Raw genomic sequence first — 23,622 nt, 5'->3', positions numbered from 1 at the left:
AATATGCACTAAAAACTTTTAGCTTTTGGTCACAAACGTTGTGAAAGGTATTGCGTACTTACTCTGCATACGTTTAACCAAACCAGAAAAACATGCAAATGCATGAAAGTCCTTGCTCTAGTTATATGGTTAGATCTTAAATATTTTTTATATTGAACAGCATTGAGTCGAAAATATTGCGTCCTAAACAGTCGGTGAATCTTTTGCCAATATTTTTATTAGTGTTATTTTTTGAAATATTTTAATTTCATAATTACATTGGTACTATGTTCTATTATTTTTTTGATGTATATATATATATTATATATATTATTACTTTTGCTAGGAATTTATAGGAGCTTGTTTGTTTTCTAATATTAATTAAAAACATACCTTAGTGATAAAAAAATCAGTTTCATATTACCAGAAGTCAAGAGTAATATTTTTTTTAAATTTTTCGTATATTGTACATATTATATTAGAATTTAAATTTTCTTTAAATTAATTAAAAATAAAAACTGAATGTAGGTGTACCTAAAAGAATATTCAAAGATGTGGGTTATGTTTTTCACGTTTGTGGTACCATTTATATAGTTGAAATTATGGATAAAATAAAATTAGATTAACCACAGACATGCTTTTATGGATTTTAATCAGTATCATACAATGGTATACATTAATACAACTATTAATTTGGGTAATAATTTGTATTTATAAAATTAAAAGAATATTAATAAGTAGAATTTTTGAAGCCATACAACTTACATTAATACATATTTTTTAAAACAAATACTTTTTTTTCAGTTAGGAGTAAAATTGATTAACAGGAAATAAGTAAGTATACAACAAATACAATTTGATTAATTTATCCTATTAAGTATTCTTGTGGTGAGGTTAATGAGTTCCTCGTTAACAAACTTTAAATTATAAAAACATTTTTTTTTTTGTGTACCAGACATTAAAACGATATTAAACGCTCTAATTTCAGGTGAGTCAACAACTTGCTTACTATCAATTTATTTGACTTATATAATATTACAAATTGCTTATATAGAGATCTGAAATGAAGTTAATTGAGCTATAAAAATTTTTTGGGAGGAACCTATAAAATCTTTTTTATTTAGACATTTTTGTACCAATAGATTTTGTTGAACTTCTAAAGGTTTCAAACCGAATTAGTTTTACGTTCAACTCTCACAATGCCCAAATGGCTACATCCATTTGTCCCTATTAGTTTTCTCTTATGCAAAGCGTAACTTAGATTCCCATGGCATAATATTGAAAGAGTGCAAATACCTACTGAAAGGTTGACAAATTATTATATGTGGAAACTGACAACTGTATCTATTTAGGAATGAATGTGAATGATTATCTTATACCTTTAACTATATTTCAAACTATTTAATCGAATTATGTTCCTATTTAACTTTTAGAGAATACCTAATTCATAAAGTAGGTGCCACACGGAGTCAGTGGTGAATTGATCAAAGGTACTTTAAGTATTATGCAATGTATGTGTAGCTCTAATCTGAATCAATTATAGATTTCCAATATTTTAATAATAATAAGTGAATGGTTTAAAATTTATGTTATTATGACTTGTAAGAAAAGTTACGGAGAAGAATAAAATGTTAAATAATTAATTAATTATGATATGAAAATAACAATACGTAATTATACTTATTTTATGATTATATTATAAAATTTTATAAACCAGTTTTTTTTATTGATTTTTCTACAGGTACAATTGTTAAACATTTACTTTCACTTTCTATTATCAGTTATTAACTTTCCAAATTCAATAATTTAAACATTTGTGATGTTGAACATATTGATAAACTTTTCTGTTTTATCTGCATTTCAAATTTTTCAAAGACCTAAATCATGTTTACAAAATGTCGATGCATCTTACAAAGATTTGCTTAAAAGTTGTGTTGCTTATTTGAAAAATATGTAAGATAAGTTTTAATTTGAATGTAGTTAAATAGAATATTTGTTAAATAAGTAATTCAATTTAAGGATTACCTTTCATAATCTCAATAAATATTCAATTTTCCAATCTGAAAAAATTTTAAACCTGTAAATGAACATTTAGCTGACAATTCATTTGTAAATAATCAGTGCAACACAAGTTTTGTACAAAAATTGTTTCAGTTTCTAGTCTCAGCTATAATACAAATAATGTACATTCATTTCTAATAATTAAAAAAAAAAAAGATTTACCATTTAACATTCAAATGTTGAGTCAGGTTTTATTTTGATATTTCAAGAAGGGTGAATGTTTCAATTAAGAAATATTTCAAAGAGAAAGTTTCATATGAAATATGTTGTGATGATTCATAACCATAGTTATCTTTGAATCTCAAAACATAAATGATAAAAAATAAGGTAAGCAAAGTAATAGATTAGAATTCAATGATAAATTGCATAAGAAAAACGATTTGGAGCAGAGACCCTGTATGATCTTTAGCACAAGCTCGCAAAAATGTTATGATACTGTCGGGTGAATTCATATTTCTAATGAAAGTGGGAGAACTTATTGGAAATTTTCTATTAACATTTTTAATGTTAACAATAAAAATTTAATTTTTGATTTATTTCTAACTGAATATTAACTTGAATATTTTTCATGGGGTTGCCATGGTAACATAATTATAAAAGGATTTCAGAGTATCATTATTAAAATTAAGATCACAGGAAAATTGATACAGAAAGAAAAAATAAATTGTAAGCTGATATCCACCTTCATTGTCAGTTGGTATAGAAAGTTAAATTGAATTTTTTGTTATACATATTTTTTGTGTTTCAAAGACAAGACATAATAATATGTCATTTTTTTGAATAACACAAAATACCTAAACATTCATTGTAACATTTTAATAATCATAAAAATGTCAACATTTTAATTATAATAATAATTATTTATATAATTTACATAAACATACTTAAGTCCGAAAACTCTAAAAACAATATTTAAAAAAGCATTTATTATTTATCGAATAAATTTACTCCAAAACATTTTGAAAAAATTAACCAGGTACTTGACATAAATCAACGTTTTAGAGACTGATATTATGATCTAAGGGACCAAGTACTAAATATTTGAAATAATATTCATTATTATTATTATAATTGTTATTGACTGTGATTAGAATAAAATAAAATGTGTATTTCTACCGTCCACCAAGCAGGTTGGTATAATAATCAAATAAAAAGTCCAAACATTAAACTATTGATTAAAAATTAACCAGTATAAACTTGTTTATTTAACAATAATAAATAATTAACTACTACAAGGAGTTAAAAAAACTAATAAGCCAACAATCAAATGTGAAGTACATACAATGTAAATATTACAAATGCAACATTACATGATAAAAAATAAAAAAATATATGTATTTCAACCGAACTAATATTTTTAATTGATTTTAGTAAAATAGTTCATAAACATAAAAACAAGTACTGCTAAAAAACAGTGAAAGAAGTATTGATGTACCAACAATCATTATACTAGCTTTTTACTTAACGACATTAAATATATACAAAAATAAGTAATCTTAATCAATAGTCGTAGCTGCATAACATGACACCTTACTTACAAAAATCACTTTTATAATTATTGTAAAAAAAATATTGTTGATTTGTGCTATTATTAAATATTAATATGAAACTGAAATATTATCCTTCCAAAATATATTTGAATTAAAATGTATTGTTATTGTATAAAAAACTATAAATCATTTACAAATAAGTGTTAACTAATATGAAATAAAAAAAGACATTTTTCAAAAAAGCTTGATCTATAGATTTTCAAGTATTTTAAAAGAATTTCTAACCCGACTGTCATGTCTCACGTATTTTGCTAAGTAGGAATGGGGTTGTGTATCGTTTACACCTAATGATTTTACAAGTCTTATCACTGCTATCTGATTGCACACTTTGAATGTCCTTGTTCATACCAAAATAAGCAGGCATAGGTACTAATTAGCAAGTGGCAATGGTGTTATAATAAATATCTTAATTAGTAAAACTATCATCTATTCAGTAATCACAAGGCAACCTAATAATCGCTCACTAGAACCATAAATCTATGATGTTCCCCCCACAAACGGCAAAATCACACCAAAAATTAAAAGTAAAAATCTCAAACAATACACAAACGCAATAAATTAAAGTACATTATTTTAAATAAACAAATCAATATATTTTTTTTTAACTGTATTAATACTCAAAATCAAATATAAATTGTATATATTATATTACTTACATTATTTTTTTTATTTTAGGAGGATGGTTCACTGATTGAAACACCAGGATCTCGAAAAAAAAGCCAGTCTAGAAAACATTGAAATACGGATAATCATAGTAATAACTCATTATTTTACATTGACATCAAATGTGACACAAATAAATAATAATTAGAAGAAATACCAGCAATAACAAGACATCTTGCAGAAATCACTTATAATTATTATGAAAAAAATTATAAATAAGTAGATTTGTGCTACTATTAAATACTAATGATGATACTGAAATATTATCCTCAAAAAATATATTTTATTTGAAAATGCATTTTATTGCTGTCACGTCTTTGTGTTACAATAAAATAATAGAAAAAATTATTTAAATTATAATTAAAAATTACAATAGAAATATAACTTAAGTTTTACAATATTGTAGTAAAATTAATTGATTATGAGTAGACTTATATCATTTATAAATGCATAGAGAATGAAAATAATGCAAAAAAAAGTAAACATATTAAAATAATCTGAAAAATTAGTCCACATTGTACAATAATGAGATGGATCATTTTCAAATGATACGACTTAAAACAGTTAAAAATTAAAAGCATGCAAATCAAGAATTCAACTTTAATATGACACTCAAACTTGTGTAATTTCAATGAGGGAGAATCCGTAAATGCCATTGGACAGTGTAAACATTTTATAGGATTGATGTTAGGATGAAAAGTTTTAATATAACGAAGCAAGTTACATTTTGTTATGACAATACTACACCAATTGCATTCGACGGTTTTTGAATTTAGCTTTCGATTGGAGAGTTGAGTACTAGAATGATGCTGTCTATTATGTTGAGCCAGAGATAGTTTTAACTGGCAATATTTATTTCAGTACAACCAATTTTCATTTTGCGAGATATTTTGTTTCTCACTTTTGTCATAAGTGATCTTCATTGTTTTCATTTGTTTGTTTAAACTGTTTGATTTACGTTTTACAGATCCTATAACTTTTTTTGCTTTTGAAATGAATTATTAAAAATACCATTTGACATTATAACATAAGTGTGTGATAGTAAGTGTTTCCCAATGCTTTTCTTGAATACAAAAGTTCTATGACACGTATTACACATTATTTGTTGATAGAGTTGCTTGTAATGAATATTTAATTCTCCGTGTGAAGTGAAATCTATATTGTAATCTTAACAATTATGACTTCTGTTGAGTTTTCCAATATTTGGAAATACATGTTCTTCAGGCTGTCCACTATCTTCGTTTTGATTTTTCACTTCGTTCTTGTCTAATGTTAGTTGTCTCTTTGACATTATTTTGTTTTTGTCAGTATGATATTCCAAATTAGTTTTGAATGATGTAATACACAAATTACATTGATGTCACTTGAAACTGCTCTTTGAAAAGTAAAAATATCATGATTAATGGATTTAGTTTCAGAAGAAGTCTGCGTTTCTGAAAGACGGACAGATTAATTTCTCATGCATGAATATCTATTACGTTTATTCCGATGTTCATTCAAATGTGCCATAAGAATAAAGCATGCATCGCAAACATTACATACATAAGGTTTACTAGCATATATTAAATTTTTATGGACTTTATTCCCATATTTTACAAATATGTTGTCCGTCATAATTGTCTATGTAGTTTGAAAATACAGCACCTTCAGGTATAGATCTAATTCTAGTCTCTTGCTCAGTTTTTACCTTGACTTCATCAGTAGCTTCAACATTAATCCCAAATTCCAACTCTGAAGATTGCCACGAAGTATGTTCTATTGTAGTTCTAAGTTACATAAAAAAATAAAACAAGATAAGATAACAAGGTAAATATATAAACAATCAGATATTCAATACATTTAAATATATTGTGAACATACACTATATGACATTAGCCATATTATCCAGCCCATGAAACAGTATAAAAATATACTTTTTTAGATTCTGAGTGGAGCCATGAATGTATTGATTTTACAATGATTTAGTTTTTTTTATTTATTTTTTATTTCATTTTTGAATCTGTCATTTGGGCCTTGGGGCAGTAAGTGCTTCAATTTTCTCCAACAGCAACATTTCTCAAGGAGATCTAGTGAATCTAGTTGGTCCATTCAGGTCAAAATTTAAAATTCCCAATGGTTTTCAAAAGTGACAGGAAAAACAAAAAAAAATATTAAGGAAAAGGTGAAGTTTTACGAGAAACAAGTTATAGAAAAAATTAATTTTGGTTTTCTTTGAAACTCTAAAAATATACTATAGGTACATGACATTTTCACTGATTGTTAGTGTTAGCATTTTCTATACAGTTTTTAAGAGTTTTGATTTATGTTGAACTATTTATAGGCATATGAAATTTTTGATTATTATTAGTTTTTTTTTCGATTAATGTCTATAAACAAATGTTCGATATGCAAAAAAACTTGAAAATATAATACAAGCTTCTTCATAAGTTGTTGTTAGTGGAAACAAAAAACAAATTGGGCGTAAGTCCACAATATAGTTCAAATTTCCACAAAATATGTAAAAATTGAGAAAATTTGCAAATTATTTTAAGTTAGAAATTAATAAAAAAAAATTTTTTTCATATCTAAAATTTTATAATTGAATTCAAGATTCCTTAAAAGTTTGTCTAGCTTTATCGAAAACAAATATTCTACTGGAAATTTGATTATTTTGTTAGATTTCAACATTATTTTTATTTTTAATTTATAAGCTACAATTACAGTATGGTGGTTGGAACATCAAAATAATGAGTTCCTAATCAGTAAGTACCTAATTTTTTTTAACAGCAACAATATCATGAAATATACATAGTAATATAAGCAGACAAACCTTCTTCGCACAGCAATATTTTTTGAAAAAAAATGTTATATAATTTAAATCAAATTTAACACGTCTATTACAGTGACTCTGATTAACATTGGTTTGGTGTAGATTAAAGGCAGATGCAAATAGATCAAATTGTTTAGGGGGATTAAAATACCTTGGAATAGAGAAAAAAGGACCCCCTACCAGTGTTGTAAGACACATAAAACTAAAGACTGTATAAGTACAAAAATTATATTACAAAATTAACATACTCGTGTCTCTCAATACTAGTTTCTTCTAGATATTCTTGATGTATTGTTAAGGTAAGAGTATTCAACTTCTTCGATAAGTGTACAGCATTCTTTACTTTGTATTTTCTAAATAAACATAAAAATAAAATAAAGTTTTAAAATTACACATAAGCAGGTGTATGCTATTATGATATTATATTTTTGAAAGTAGTACTGACCTGGAAGTATACTGTTCTTTTTCTTCTTCGGTTAATCATTTATGTATCATATTCATAGACATTTTGAAGTATGACTGAAAATTGATGTTAATAGTAATTAGTAGGTATTTACTGTAAGATTGGGTAGCTTGATTACTAAATGGCACAAGCAATTGTGTTACAAATAATGAAATCGCTGTCATTAAATTACTATGTACATAGATAAATAGCCTAATCAATGAAAATCTCTAAAAAAAATAAATAAACAATGAACATAAAGCCATAATAATAAAGGCAATTAATACTACCGAGAAACATTAAAAAATTAAATAAGCTGGTTTAAGTTATGGTTTAGTTTTTAAAAACTTAATATTATATTGAATTTAATATTGTATTATTGAATATTTGAATAATGCTATTAGTAATACATATTGAACATTTAAACATAGTCATTATTCTTACTTCTTAATCGTTGCGTTTGTCAAGTTGCAGACTATGGCAATTCGTATTTCTGTTGTAATGTGATTTGTGAACGGTCGGCGGTGTAGGACGTGAAATGATATGTTAAAACACCAAGCTTAAATTCAACTACAGTCAATGGCACATGATATAATAGAGCTTAATCCATTGTGTTGTGGAATTAGTGGATGCACAGGCGGAATAAATTCCGTTGCTCTCGGCAGGCACGTCTTTGGTCTTTTGCAACAACCAAAACTGATTTCATCGTCCGAAGGAAAAATAATAGGGCTCAGTGAATAAACAAAAAACAAATTAGGATTCTTAACACACAAATGAATGTAATTGATTGGGATTTAGAGAAGCGTACACCTGTCATGTACGTACAATCGCGGCGATAATCGAACGACGGCCGCTAGGAGGGTTCGAGCGCGGCAGTACAAAAGAATGGAACGTGCCACAGGCAAAGAACATGAAAAATATTCAAAAAAATTCTCAGCAATCGTATACAACGTAATATTAAAACGATTAGAATAATAAAATAAATAGTCCGAATTAAAGTTACGCGCCAGACTGCATGTAATTCGTAAAAACTGTTTTTAATTTTTTATCACTATAGTACGGCCAGCGAAAAGTGAGCCACGATCCAATGCTTTGGGTAGCCGAACTTCATCAGGGGCATTCAGGGCTACCACGACTCACCGCCATTAACGTAACGATCACGGCTCACTTTTTGCTGGCCGTACCTATTGTAGAAAAGAACGCTACTCTGTATCATGGAACAAAACTATCTAATCGTTCGGCTTGGAATAACTGTGAAATTATTAATCGGGCCCGCTGAATTAAAACACATATTTGAATCAAAATTTTTTTTTGTTCAATTTCGTATTATATTATTCTTGATCTTGAGTAATTAGTAAAATAGATCAGTAATGATAGTTGTTTTACGTTTTGATGGCTATTGATAAAAAAAAATATGAGATAACAATGTCTGACTTAAGCCGTGTCCAGACCAAGAAACAAAACAAAAAACATTGTTGTCGACAAAATATGATAAAAAGTTACCGACAAAGTTACTGACAAAAATTAAAAACATTCGCGTCTAGACCAAAGAAACATTATTTGTCGGAAACAAATGTATGACAGTCGACATTTAGTCAAAATCAAAATGTGGTTTGAGGAGGACGTTGCGATCGCTGCTGCTGCTGCTTGCGTAATTTTAAGTTTAAAATCAAAAAAACCAAAAAGAAGATTTTGGGTTCGTCCAAGTCTTTTAACAAGAAAACAATATAGTGGTAGTGATTTAATGATTGACGTTCAACGTGATGACATTAATCTATCTGGAGAGTTGAGGTATGCTATAGTACCGTTGTATATTTATAACCAAAACTATGTAGGTACGTAGGTATAATCGATTTTACTAAATTATTAATTTTTTAAATAGGTGTAATGGTAGTTTCAAAAATTTCCTACGTATGTCAAGTGCAGATTTTAAGTTTTTGATTAATCTTGTCGGTCACCGAATCGGTAAAAAAAACACAAATTATAGAGACGCTATACCAGTGAACGAAAGATTAGCAGTAGCACTGAGATTCTTAGCCACCGGTGATTCCTATCATAGTTTGATGTATACTTTTAAAATGTCTAAACAAAGCATCTCTCTTATTGTTCCCGAAGTTTGTGCAGCATTGATTGACGCTTTGAAGGATTATTTAAAGGCAAAAGCATAAATATATTACTAATAGTTATTTAAATAATAATAAATTACTTATATATTTATTATTTGTTTACTATATCATAACTATAATTTATAGTTAATATTTTAGAAATTCATAAACATTTTCTTTTCACCTATTTTTATAGACATTTTAATTTAAAAATAGAATGAAATTCAATATTTTAACAAACAATTTAATTATTGTTATTTTGTTGTAATTTAAAAATATTGTTTAATTATACTTGAATTTTTTTAATTATATTATACAATATACTTACAATAACATTTTTAAATGCAATATTTTTGGCAAAAATTAATTCAATCTAGGTACTGTAGATAGACAATACTAAAATAAATTATTTTTATTGCAAATAAATATATCATATAATATTTATTAATATATTATGCTGACAATCTTTTTTTAATTGTGATTTCAAAAGGAAAATATTTTTTTTCTAAACAAAATGATAAAACTATGTAGGTAAATGAAAACATAATATTAATTTTATTATAAATCAATTTCATATACTTTTATGATTAAAAAAAAAAAAACAATAGCAAAAACCTCTTTTATGTTGAAAAATAATAAAAACATATATACAGAAAATAATAACTTTTTTAAATAGAATGTAATACTTCATTGAAACTTTCTTCGTCAATGAATGATGGTGCAGGTGTTGTAGGTGTTGGTGAAGCAAGGCTTGTTATAGTTGAACTTGCTGGTGAAGAAGGAATATTAGAGCTTTGATATGGCACACTTACAGACTGACTTAGGTTGTACGGTTGTTGAAAATATTGGTACTGCTGCTGAGGGGGGAAATCATACTTCCCAGTTTATGCTTCATACAATATGTTGTTAATTAAATAGTCTACAGTACTTTTAGCATAGTTTGTACATAATTTTCTTATTTTAAAACCAACGTGTTCTCCAAATACATGATACTCATCATTGATCACTTTGTCCTTGCTTGCTTACCAAAGATTTCATCACTTCATATGCTTCTTCGGCCATTGGATTTTTTTTTCTTTTTTGATTATTTTTCTGCACTGGTAATTTTGGTGTAATAAACAATGCATCCAAAGTATTTGTTGTATTTCCAGAATTTGTGTGGCGTTCATATTGGTTTATTACATTATTTTCCTCGTTGTTAATTTCCAAAGGTTCATTTTCTTCTGCAGTACACATTTCATTATTCACTATCTGAAACAATTCGAATAAGTTAATTTTATCTGTAGTATACAAATATATTATACTAGTTGATAATTATTTGCATGTTATTAAATTTTTCCTTTTTTTCTACGTTTTTGAATGACAAAAAAATAAAAAAAATCGTTCAATAAGAAATAGTTAATTTATGGGTGAATTAACATTGATTAATGTCATCTATTCAATTTTTAAATCTTGGATTTTAAAATAAAAATTTTTATGCATTTACAGCTAAAATTTACGCCTAAAAAAATATTCCGAACATATTGTATTTTGAAATTTTTATATTTGTAAATCGGTAGATATGAACTAGTTTTTTATGATAAATGGTTAATTTAATGAACTATTAAATATTTTCAAAGTTTTTTAGTTCAATCATATTAGTTATTAGTTATATTTGTTTAAGATGCCCACAACAAAAGAAGAATGGCAATTAATTGCCAATGGAATTTTCCATTTTGCATTGGATTTATGGACAGAAAACACATAATGTTACAAGCTCCGGTTCAAACAGGATGTGAATATATTAATTACAAGGGATTTTTCAGTATTGTTTTATTTGCTGTTGTCGATGCCAATTACAATTTTATATACGTCAACGTTGGATGTCAGGGCCGTATATCAGATGGTGGCGTGTTTGCGAACACTACATTCAAACATTTTTTAGAAAAACAGAAATTAAATTTACCAGAAGACATGTGCCTGCCAGGAAGAGAAAAATGTATTTTATATTTTTTTTTTTTAATGTATTTTTTGTTGTTGCTGATGATGCTTTTCCTTTGAAAAAACATATCATGAAACCATATCCAGGCACACAAGAAAAAGGATAAAAAAAAAGAGTATTTAACTACCGCTTAAGTAGAGCCCGAAGAGTGGTTGAAAATTCATTCGGAATAATGTCTGCAATTTTTAGAGTTTTACGAAAACCTATGCTTCTAGAACCAGAAAAAGCAACAATTATAACCTTAACCTGTGTCCATTTGCATAACTTTTTGCGAAAAAGTTTTCCATCTAGAACAAGTTATACACCACCTGGTATTTTTGACATAAAAGATTTAGATGGAGGGACAATAATACCTGGCCAATGGAGACGAGATCAAAATAATTTAACACCATTAGCAAGAATTGGAAGAAAACCATCACAAGCTGCACAAGAAATTGGAGACGAGTTTTGTGATTTTTTCAAAGTACTGCTGGTAAAGTACCTTGGCAAGACAACTATTGATGTTAAAAAAATAAATAAATAAAACACAAATCAGTTAGGCTGACTCTCATTGTATCATGAGAATAATTGTAAATCAAATATTTACAAATTGTAAAGTATTGAACCATTTAAGTATTATTCATTAAAAAATTTAAATCATATTATTATATGATCTTTCAATCGTTATTATGTATATTAAATCGTAAATTTAGTATATTAATCATTATTAAGTATGTATTATAATGAAATATAAATCAGTAGGTATATAATAACTCATATGTATAATTTTAATATGGAATCATTGAAGCCAAATATTTTGACTGTAAGCATATTAGTCTTATTTTATTAAACCAATGTTATTAAGACCTATGTATTTAACCTATGTATGTGTTGATGAAAAATTAAATTGTTTAAAAATGTTATAGTAAGTAAGATTCTCATAATGTTAAAACAGTTTAATATATACACATCACTTTGTATTTAAAAAGTATTACATAATAATATAATTTATAATTTACTTACTTCAATTCCAGCATCAGACGTTACACGAGGTTTGTTTTTATCCTTTAAAAACATCAAAGAATTGAAAGCAAACCATTTTGACTCCATAACTTCGTCAGTTCCAGCACCTGACTTCGTCTTTCTGCATTCGCGATAAAATTGGCCAATAACATTTTTCATTTTTTTTTTCAATGTCTGCCTTGTCAATGTTCATTATTTTTGAAATTTCACACCACGCGTCATTTTTTTAAAACTTATTTTTATAATCTGACAGCGTTTGGTCCCATAGTACTGGTCTTTCATAGTACAAATCAATTAAGTGACACACTTTTTCTCTAGATAACTCCATGGTAGGTATTAACGAACAATAGCAAATACTTATATTATTTATACAATATTATAATATATTTTACAATATTTAAAGTGATCAGTAGTGACTAAATTGACCAACTGAACTTACTAAACACAAGATAGTACAATTTCATAAAAATATCAAAATGTTTCTGTGACAACGACGACCGGTCTGGACATGCCGATACATTGTCGATGACAATGTTTGTAAACATCCTTTGAAGTTTACCGCTACTCAGCCGATAACAAAAATTTGTCGCCGACAGGGTCCGCGACAATGTCGTCGACAATATTTTAAAAACATACTCAAAAGTTTGTCGAAAACATGTGTTTCCGACAAATGTTTCTTTGGTCTGGACGCGGTTTTATATTCAGTGTTTCTAAAGTTAGGTCAGGTTACGTTTTTTAGAATCTGAGACAGGAACTTTGTGTTTATGTCCTATTAATTCACGTATTACCTATACAATATTGTATTATTTCCCTTTGTATTTACATAATAATTTATAATAATATTAGGACATAGGTGTTTTGTACATTCAAAGCCGTGTTTTCGCAAAGTGACTAATTGATTTAAATTTTTGTAGAAAGATAAGTTTAGTGAAGTCATCTTTTAAGTAAATCACTTAATCAACATCTTTTGAAAATGGAGAACTCAATTATTGGCCAACGTTCAACTTCCAGCAGTCAAGAAACATTATTTATAATGTTTGATTAGAGATGAAATTAATTCTGTTGTCAATTTAAAGTATGTTCTTATATGAAATTAATCATCAATAGATTATGTATATCAAAACAAACATTCTTAACTTTTCATTTTAATATTGCAAGTATTCATTTTAATAGGTTCAACTTCTACCTATACTGTTTATTTCATAAAAATCATAACACCATAAGGCTTATATATCATATAACCTAGGTAGTATTAATTTTATATTGTTGATTCTATCTCTTGTATTAATGTAGTAATGTAGTATAAAGTAATGTTTTAGTATGTTTATTACTCTTTTCCAGGCCAAAAATGTGTTGGATATGTTTGTGTACTGATGATGACTATGATGATTATGAAAATAATAGAGAATGGGTGTCACCATGTAAATGTTGCTCTTCTACACTATGGGTAATTATATACATATATATTTGGATCAAAAATTAATGGATATGTTGGTGTCATCAAAACCATAGTGCAATGTTGCTGTTTGATATTTAATTTTAAATACTAGATTCTTAACAGATTTCTCTCATACTATTAAATTTATATAGTTATATTGGTACTCAACAATACCATAGATATATTATGTTCTATGTACACATGTTTGACCTACTACATTATAGCTAGTTGACATTTATGACAATTAATGTTTCATGTGCCTGTGATTTATTCAATTAAACTATAATAATAATGTTTGGTCTAGCGTTGTGTTCACACATATACAATTGTTATGTTAGGTTCACCAGGGTTGTGTTCTACGTTGGATAGATTAAAAACTGAAGGAAAATCTTTTCTTTAAAGCACATTGCCCTCTATGCCTCACACAATATATTGAGCAACACAAAGTCAGTAAGTATTGTAGAGTTAGGTTTGATGATAGTTAAAACTTTATGGGAATAAAATAGCTAAAACATAATATTAATTGATAAAATATTTCTTTTTTCAATTCAATATTTAAATTTTTCTCCTAGGATAAATATTTTACATTATGTCAGTTCAATTTTCTATTTTGAATAACTTTCACTTTGATATAAACATTTTTAACATTAACCAGCCGATTTTAATGACTCAAAAACATATTTTTAACTTCCAAATCCATTACGATTTGAAAAATCTGCTTTCAAAATATTATATCTTCATTGCATTTAATTACAGTTTACGTGTTTGTATTAAATATTCTTATGTTTTGTAATTTTACAGATTACTTAGTTCTGCTATTAGACATACTTGATGGAGCAGCTAATTTTATAAGTCCGTTTTTAACAGTTGGTGTTACGGTCACTGCTTTCTATTGGTCAGCAGCATCTTATGGAATACTAACAATAATTCAGGTTAATTTTTAATATTTGATAATTATGTATATAGAAGTTAAAAATGAATTTATTTTAGGTGATGGGTAAAAGAGAAGCTATAACGATGATGAAAATTACAAATCCATATATTTTGCTCTTGGTGTCAGCATCAATACCTTTCTGGCTAATTTTTGGAAAATTAAAGAATTGGGGAGAAAACTTGATGTTATTTATTTGGAGACTTACTTCACAACTACCCTTGTTAAGAACTATCATGCCTTCGTTTGTGTAAACCATTTATATTTAACTTATGTTCATGGTGGTTTAATTAGTTGATTACTAATTGTATTTGTATTGAATTTTAGGTGTGAACCTGTGAACAAACCTGTCAATAGTTCAAGGAATAGACAACGAGTATTTTCAATCAATATTCCGGATACTACTCTTTGTGCTGAAATTTTATTGCTGACTTCTGCAGTGACAGTTGGAAATTTATTATTTCACAGTTGTTCATATTCATCTTTACAAAAAACTTTATTGGTAAGTGTTTTATAAATATTGTACTCAATATTAATGCAAGTGTTCATTTATAATATTTATGTTTCTATTGCAGGGTGGGTTGTTCTACATTGCAGTAAAAGGTGCAATCAGAATATATCAAAGGCAACAAAATCTTACTAGAGGAAAAACACTTAAAGTCCTTGAATACCCTATAACTAATGATGAAAATAATTAAAAATCTGTACAATAATCCAGTACTCGTTTACATCATTTGAAACATAATTAAACATCTTAATACTGTACATAAATATGTAAACATATTTTTAAAAGGAAGTTATTTGCATATTACTAATACATTTGTAAAAAAATGAAGAGTAATTTAAAATAATTTAGTATCGAACATACAAATGTTTACCAACTTAGCCCAGAAAAAATAATATCTAATATTGTTATTGAATAAGATAACTTTGATCATAAACAGTTTCGTATGAAAAACATACATAAAATACATTAAATAGGTTAGATTAGGTTTGGTTAAATTTTATTGTGAATCATTTATTATTATTTATTATTGATAGTTAGATATTTCAAGAAAGTATGTTTAAGAATACATTTTTTTTTAAATTAATAAAAAATGTTTTTTTTTCATTTTTGATTCAAGTCTTAATTTGTCAAGTTTTAATACTTGCTCTTCTGCTATATGTGTATTTTAATGTAGTTTTAATTCGTTCTACAAATGACTGTTACATTTCTTGCCTGACAAGTTGTTGCAAAGATATTTACTCCTTTTACTTTCGGTGAAGTCACCAGTTGAGGTCATGCAATGTTTCCTATTGTTAGCTGCGAATATTGACTACTTCCTTACATATTTTTATGTAGTTATATTGTAATATTAATAAAGAATACAATTATATTAGTGTATCGCGGAAACTAATTTTTAAATTCAACACCACTTTGCGGTGCTGACTATAAAGTGCAACTGTCTTCATGATTAACATTTTATGTTAAATTGTATATTTTGTTGGAAGTTGAATGTATTATAACAATTTAATACAACATTAAAGTATTTAAAATTGAAGACTGAAATTCTTATAATTGTATTTACTTGTATTGTTGCATACTGTCACGACAATAGTAGAGATCATAACCAAATTAGGTTGTCGATAACAAACAGGTGAAGTAATGCAGGTTAGATTAGGTGATTGGGTATATGTACCTAAATGCATGTTGGTTTATATCACGTTTTTGTTTATAGGTATAATGTTTATATTATGTTATGTTCATTGATCTTATAGAATCATAGACGTAATATATTTATGATGTCCGAAGTCTTATATAAACCAAACATGATAATTCAAATTAAAAATATGTTAAATATCAAGTTGTTGAAGTATGCAATTAATATTTTAATCGTTGGTTAGGTTAGGTAATAGTATTTTAATGGTATCTATTTTAATAGTACATTTTAATGTACTAAGATATAAGCTACAAATATTAAAATTTAAAAGTAATGATGTCATAAACATATCGAACCACTCCTTAGCTAACAAGGCGCGTGGCTAATATATTTCACGAGTCTGACGAGTACATTCCACGAATTCATCCGAGGACAAATACACCAACAACCCAAGTCTATGCCTTCTCGAATCCACCTCCTAGTCTCTACCATGTACCCATTAGCTAGAGAAGGTTTTATATAATTCCACTTAACATTTAGAATTAGTCTGGCATCACACAATTGTAGGACTTAGTTTGGTCGTTGAGCCAGGTTCTCAACATCGCCATCAAACATATTAAGTACATTCCTGGTATATTATTATGCAACTAACTTCTCGGGCAGAGACTTTTCGCTTTGTCCACAAATGTATCTAATATTTTAATATTTAATACAACTATTCATAATCAATAAACAGTGTCTCTGTCTCTTGTCTTTTTTAAGTCACTTAACCTATCGTTCGTCACGTCATCTGATTCATATAGGTACCGAAGACACCACTGTCTATTAATTTTAAGAATATGTAATAGTTCATAAAGAATAAATGTTATGACTCCCCACATAACAAATGAACATCCGTAGTATGTACTTTAATGGTCCTAGCAAGATGGTCAGGACTATCCTCAGGACTGCTGGAGGATGTCCAGATGTCCTTTTATTTTTATCCTTTGGATGTCTTTAAAGGATGAAGTAAGAACACCCTATCAGAATGAAGTGAGGACGTCTGGCAAGGATAAACTGAGGATATACTTAACTTTCAAAATTAAGAAACTTTTAGTTTAAGTATCTTTGTATTTTACATATAAAGTACACATAGATTAAAATCCACAAAATTATTATATTAAATAAATCAAATATATTAGTACATACATAACTCAATATAAACAAAATAATCTGTGTAACTAAGAGTATATAAATTGTTTTTATTTTTCAATGTAGGTTTATAATTACTATAGTATATATTTAACACAATAAAAGTTCAATAAATTTAAGTCTGAAAATGTTACTATTATGATTAATACATTTCAGAAGTCACATTTTGGAATAAGCCCATTCATAAATAATCGATTGAAACTATGAAATCAATAACTACTTAAAACTCAGTTCAAACAAAAATGTATCAAAAAAACAAAATAAATTATCTATTTAAGTATAATTATTATGGTATTATGGTGACTGAAGACAAAAATAATATTTAATTAAAAATGTTACTATGACAGTAATAGTTATATAATAAAATAACATTAATTTGATTAGTATACAAAGTATACAATAACAATCTTACAATTATTAAATAGTCAAAGTATATATTGCCGAAGGGTAACAAATATTTAAATTATGGTTATATGAATTCATAAATTAAAAAAATAATAATAATTCAGTATAAATGAGCAGTCAGATAAATAACATGGTAAATAAAACATTTGAAAATAGGTCACATATATATTTAAAGTTTGTAAGTTGTTTACAAGTTACAACTACGACAACTTTTAATTTTGTTCCTAAAAAAAGTATTAATAATATTAATTGAAATTGCAAACAAAAATTAATAATCAAATAAACTTTTATAATTAATACATTTCGTGGATTTTGTTTTGTAAATAATTAATTTGCTTGCTGTAACCAGCTTTGTACTGGTTCTTGAATTTTTTTTGTAGTAACTTCTGGATTATTTTTTAACACAACTTCTAAAAATAAAATGCTATAGGTACAAAAGTATATAATATGAAAAAAATATGTGAACCAACTTTCTAAAATTGCAATAATTTTAATGAAGCAAACACTAGTTTAGAAGTTTTTCCAAAAAATGTCATTTTTTTTGCCAGTTCATTGGTTAATAGAAATCTCATAAGACTAAAAATGCTTTGTTTGTAGTCACTTGATATTGGTTTTGAAATTTTTTTAACCTATGAAATTAATACATTTATTATAGTTATTGATAATTAAATATAAATTATAGCAATTTAATAATACCAAATATTTATTTGCAAGATTGTAAGTAGTCAACTTTTCTTCGATTTCAAATAAACTAGTTTTATTCCCAAGAGGACATTGTAAAATGAGTTTATCAAGTTCTAAATCATTTTCTGAATGATTTTCAAAAAGAAGTTGTTTTAGAAGTTTGTTATTAGCATTTACTGATTACTTTATAATTGAGACATCTCTTTTAAGTTGGGCAATAGATTAAATTAACCATACTTGGGATTTGTGACTGTTAAATGGTCCTGAAAAAAAAAATACAATGGTTTTTGATACCTGGCTATTAAAATTTAATTAGGAATATTTACCATCATTATTAAAATTATTTTGCAAATTATTAAATTCTGCTTCTGAAATTAAATCTGATGCATTATCATTGTTTTCGGAACCTTATAAAAATATGATAATATAAATTACAAGCTAAACAAGATTGTCAATTGAAATTTAAAATAATTAAAACACCTGGTTCAATTTCAAAGGGTAACTGGTTAATATCAAGATCAATATCTTCAAATAAATTTGATGATAATAAAGACAACTGTGGAACATTGAGTTCCAAGTTCTTATATCCTAATAAAATCACATAAATGATTTAACTTCAATATACCTTGGATAAATTAAAAATATATTACTTGAATCACTCGAGGTACTATGTAAAGGTGAAATTGAATTATTAAAATCACCAAGACCTTTTTTTAACTTTTTGGGATGGTGTACTGACTGTCATTGACTTTAATTATAAACATAAAAATATCAATAAAAAAACTCATTATTTTATATTTAAACGATGTATTTATTGTTATATTGATGGAGCCATAGCGGGGGCTGCGGGGCTATAAGAAACCAGTACTAAATTGGATTTATCCAATGTCCTCCCTCAGTGGCTCCCCCTTGGCCTTAAAAAATTGTTATTATTATGATTTTAATGCTTTTATTTTTATTATTATTATTTTAGTATTTTCTATCTATGTACAGCTGTGGGATGCTATTCGGTGATCGTCGCGTGCTCATCGCACCGACGACCGAGCGATCCTCATTGAATTAGTATATATTCGTATATATTAAAGTCTATCAATATCAACATATAGCATCATACTATATCATAATATTTTAGCTAAATTGCGATACCTACCACGTCTAATCTGAATTATATCTATACATAATATGTCTATTGCAGTATTGCGTGTGTGTACAAGGCGACGGTGTCGGGTAATATTGTTCTATTTATATTTTTATCAATTATTCTTTTATACCATATTCGATATACCACTTCATGAAAGGTTCATTGCACATAAATCTCGAATTGCCAATCTTCGCTGTCTCTTACCAAACAATAATTTGCCAGATAAAGAAGAAAATATAAAAAATTTGGCAGAAAAGTATAGTGAAAATCTTCAATGTAGTTCAAATTCAGTAATTGGAGAAGTATTGACATGGACACAAAAGTTTGTTGGAGCTGAGAAATCAAAAAATGCATTAGAAGCTCTTATAGCATGTAACCCACTCATTTTTCCATCTACTTATAAACTTCTCCAAATACTAGCTACACTTCCCGTAACTACAGCAAGCAGTGAAAGGTCATTTTCTACATAAAAAGACTTAAAACATACCTTAGAAATTCTATTGGAGAAAATAGATTAAATAGTTTAGCACTGCTAAATATTAATCGCGAAATTATTTTAACAACAGAATAAGTTCTTAATGACTTTGCAAAAGACTCGAGGAAAATAAGATTGCTATAGTTTGTATAATTATAATGTGAAAAAATATATTAATACTAATATTACAATTTAAAGTTTCTTTTATTTTATATTTTTACTTGTTTATAATAAGTCAATAAAAGTGTACTGCGTGTCTGCGTGTTTAATATTAACATTCATAAATATCATTATTCAGCTAATTAAAAATGTATTACTCAATTAGTGTTCAGGCCCGGAATTATTATGTTTTGCCGTCACCGCCGTGCTCGCATTATTATTATTATTCGGGCGTATGTAATTTGCGCCAAAAACACCTAAAAAAAAAAACAAATATATGTAATTTGCGCCACATCTAAGATTGTATTTTGGTATAATTTGCGCCAAATAAAACTAAATAAAAAGGCAATATGTAATCTGCGTCATCGTTTACCTACAAAAATTGTAATTTGCGCCATAGTTCACCTTATTGAAATTGTAATTAGCTCCACAAGTAAAACGAACTCCATGTATATTAAATTATTAAATAAGTAAATTTTCTATTTAAAACATATAAAAATCAGTCATATTATAATTATAAATAAATGTAAAAATATTGTAATGTATAAATATAAATTTTCGTTTAGTACATACAATTTTCGAAATATAACATTTAATTTTTGAATTAAAATACCTAGCTACTTATAATACCTAGCTTACTCACGTTTTTTTTTATATTTAAAGCTTAATGAAGAAACTAAGCATTTTCTGTCAATTTTATTTTGTCTTAAGTATTCATATATTTGTTGAAAAGTTTCCAAACAAATTTTATTTTAAGTAGAATTTCGTTTTTTAAGATATATACTTTTAATTTTTATCAAAGTTTCGGTTTGAAATCCTTTCAGTACTTCCAAAAAGTGGTAAATAGTAGGATGTGGGTGATAGAACTCGGAATGATATGATTCGCAAGCATTAGTAGTGACTAGTTAGAGCTAGTGACAACAATATTGAAGTTGAAAGTGTGGCGCAAATTACATATTCCATTTCGTTTTCTGTCGTGGCGCAAATTACCAAAATTAATTTGTATATGTGGCGCAAAATACACATTATATTTTTATATTTTGGCGCAAATTACATACGTCCTTAAATGTACCTTTTGATTGTGCAAATTACAGGTAATTAAATTGGCACAAAATACCATCACCCTATTATTCACCACTCCCAAACAGACCGGCTCACCCACACACACACACAGAACTCATTAGTGAATTATTTATATTGTTTTTATTCTTGTTATAATTATGTTGTGTGTGAATTATTAGGTAATATGTAGATTAAACTTTATCGCACGGCGCGTCTATGCGAATATTATTTTAACACGGCCGCCGTGACTGTCTTGTTTTGTACGTCGCTCTACGAACTGTGAGTTTTATTATTTTATTATTATTTATTCATTATACTTTTGAATCTGTGGAGCCATAAGGGCCTCAGATATTCTCAACCAATAGTATCGTGTGTCAGAAGGGCCACGTATGTTTTTTATATTATATACTTATCTTATATTATAAGCTAACAGCTCAATAGTTAATATTATTGTAATTATATTCTTTTTTGCCGTGCGCTAATCGCCGGAGTTTTTTTTATATATTATTGTTTGTCGTCATTTATGTAAATTTGTATTATTTAGGCATAGGTAGCAGCTGGCCAGCCGTGCTCCATAAACTGTGAGTTTATTATTATTATATTATTATTATTATTTTGTCGTGCCATAAGGGCCGTATAATTATTATTATTATATTTGTTTGGCCATTAGGGCTATACATATTTATTATATTCTGTCGGGCCACAAGGGCCGTGCATTATTTATGTTCGCCGAAGCAGCACTTACGTTATATACTTGCAGTTTGCTGCACCGACTAGCGTCGTGTTGAAGATAGGGGGGAAGGATACGTACGGACTGGTACAAAATGACAATAACACGTCAACTTATAGCGTCATTCGCATACAATATATAATAAATTAAACAAATTTTCATTATACTTTAATAATAAGGGCTAAATATAGCGAGCCCGTTATAATGAGGGCGCCCGGTACTAATTAGAATATAAACAATATAAAAAAAAATGTTATACAAAATAATACATACAAATACACACCAAAAAACAATGGTGTATACATATATATAATAGGTACAAAAGAAAAAAAAATACAAAACATGACGACCTGGTTAGCAGCTGCGGCTTTCGTCGGAACGGTGTGGTACGTAGTCCCTTACAAATTGAGACGATGGCTCGGATCCTCCAGGGAGACGGCACCAAAACAAATTCAATGTTAAGACCACGAGGTGGTAACAACAGCACCAAAAGAACCGGCGCGCCGTAACTGTGGGCGGACAGATAGAGATGTGTCGGGCCCAACCGTTGGAAATAGACAAGCTAGGTGTCGAAGTATCGGAAGCCGGGCTGTCTGGTGGCACGACTATCAGCCGGCAAAAATGTCGTTGGACCGCAGAGGGGAGAGCTTGCGGGACACTTTATCTCCGAGCAGGCGTATATATATATATAAAATGGTAAAAACCGTTCCGTGCTCGAACAATTTATATTTATATTGATTATTCTTCCACGAGCATCAGTTCTAATAGCTGTGTTTATTGTTATTTGGTTTGTTCGTGTCATAAGGGCCGAGCTTTTTATTATACTTTTTTCTGTTGGGCCAGAAGGGCCAAAAAACATTATATCCTGTTATAGCCATAAGGGCTTTGATTAATTTATTATATTATAATTTATACATTTGTGTTGCTGTGATTTTTTATATATTTATGTTATTATTATTATTATTATTGTGTATTATACAGCAACAGCAACTTATTACCAGATTTTGCACGAGTTACTATTTATTATTGAGTTACCCAATTGTCATTATTGTTTTTTACGTTTACACAACCACATATAGACACATCTTACACACCACCACACCACATAGCTCACTAGTATTTGCGCGGCGAACCCAACCACTGCTAGTTGAGCTATAACACACCTATTACACAC

The 23,622-nt window shown here is 27.7% G+C and overlaps 1 long non-coding RNA gene and 1 pseudogene across 1 annotated transcript; one reads left to right on the top strand and one right to left on the bottom strand.

Moving 5' to 3' along the window:
* Window positions 1–5,263: 5,263 nt before the first annotated feature.
* Window positions 5,264–8,793, bottom strand: LOC111041420. Its single transcript, XR_002605326.1, has 4 exons — window positions 7,949–8,793; window positions 7,508–7,581; window positions 7,311–7,415; window positions 5,264–6,019 (listed from the first exon to the last, which is right to left on the bottom strand). It is a non-coding gene; the product is annotated as an uncharacterized LOC111041420 (long non-coding RNA).
* A 4,914-nt stretch (window positions 8,794–13,707) lies between these two features.
* On the top strand, window positions 13,708–15,659 carry LOC111041418 (annotated as a pseudogene).
* Window positions 15,660–23,622: the final 7,963 nt, after the last annotated feature.

The sequence above is a fragment of the Myzus persicae genome, unplaced genomic scaffold, assembly GCF_001856785.1.
Source record: "Myzus persicae strain clone G006 unplaced genomic scaffold, MPER_G0061.0, whole genome shotgun sequence".
Lineage (NCBI taxonomy): Eukaryota > Metazoa > Arthropoda > Insecta > Hemiptera > Aphididae > Myzus > Myzus persicae.
The sequence above is the reverse complement of the archived record's forward strand: the minus strand, read 5'-3'. Positions and strand labels throughout refer to the sequence as shown.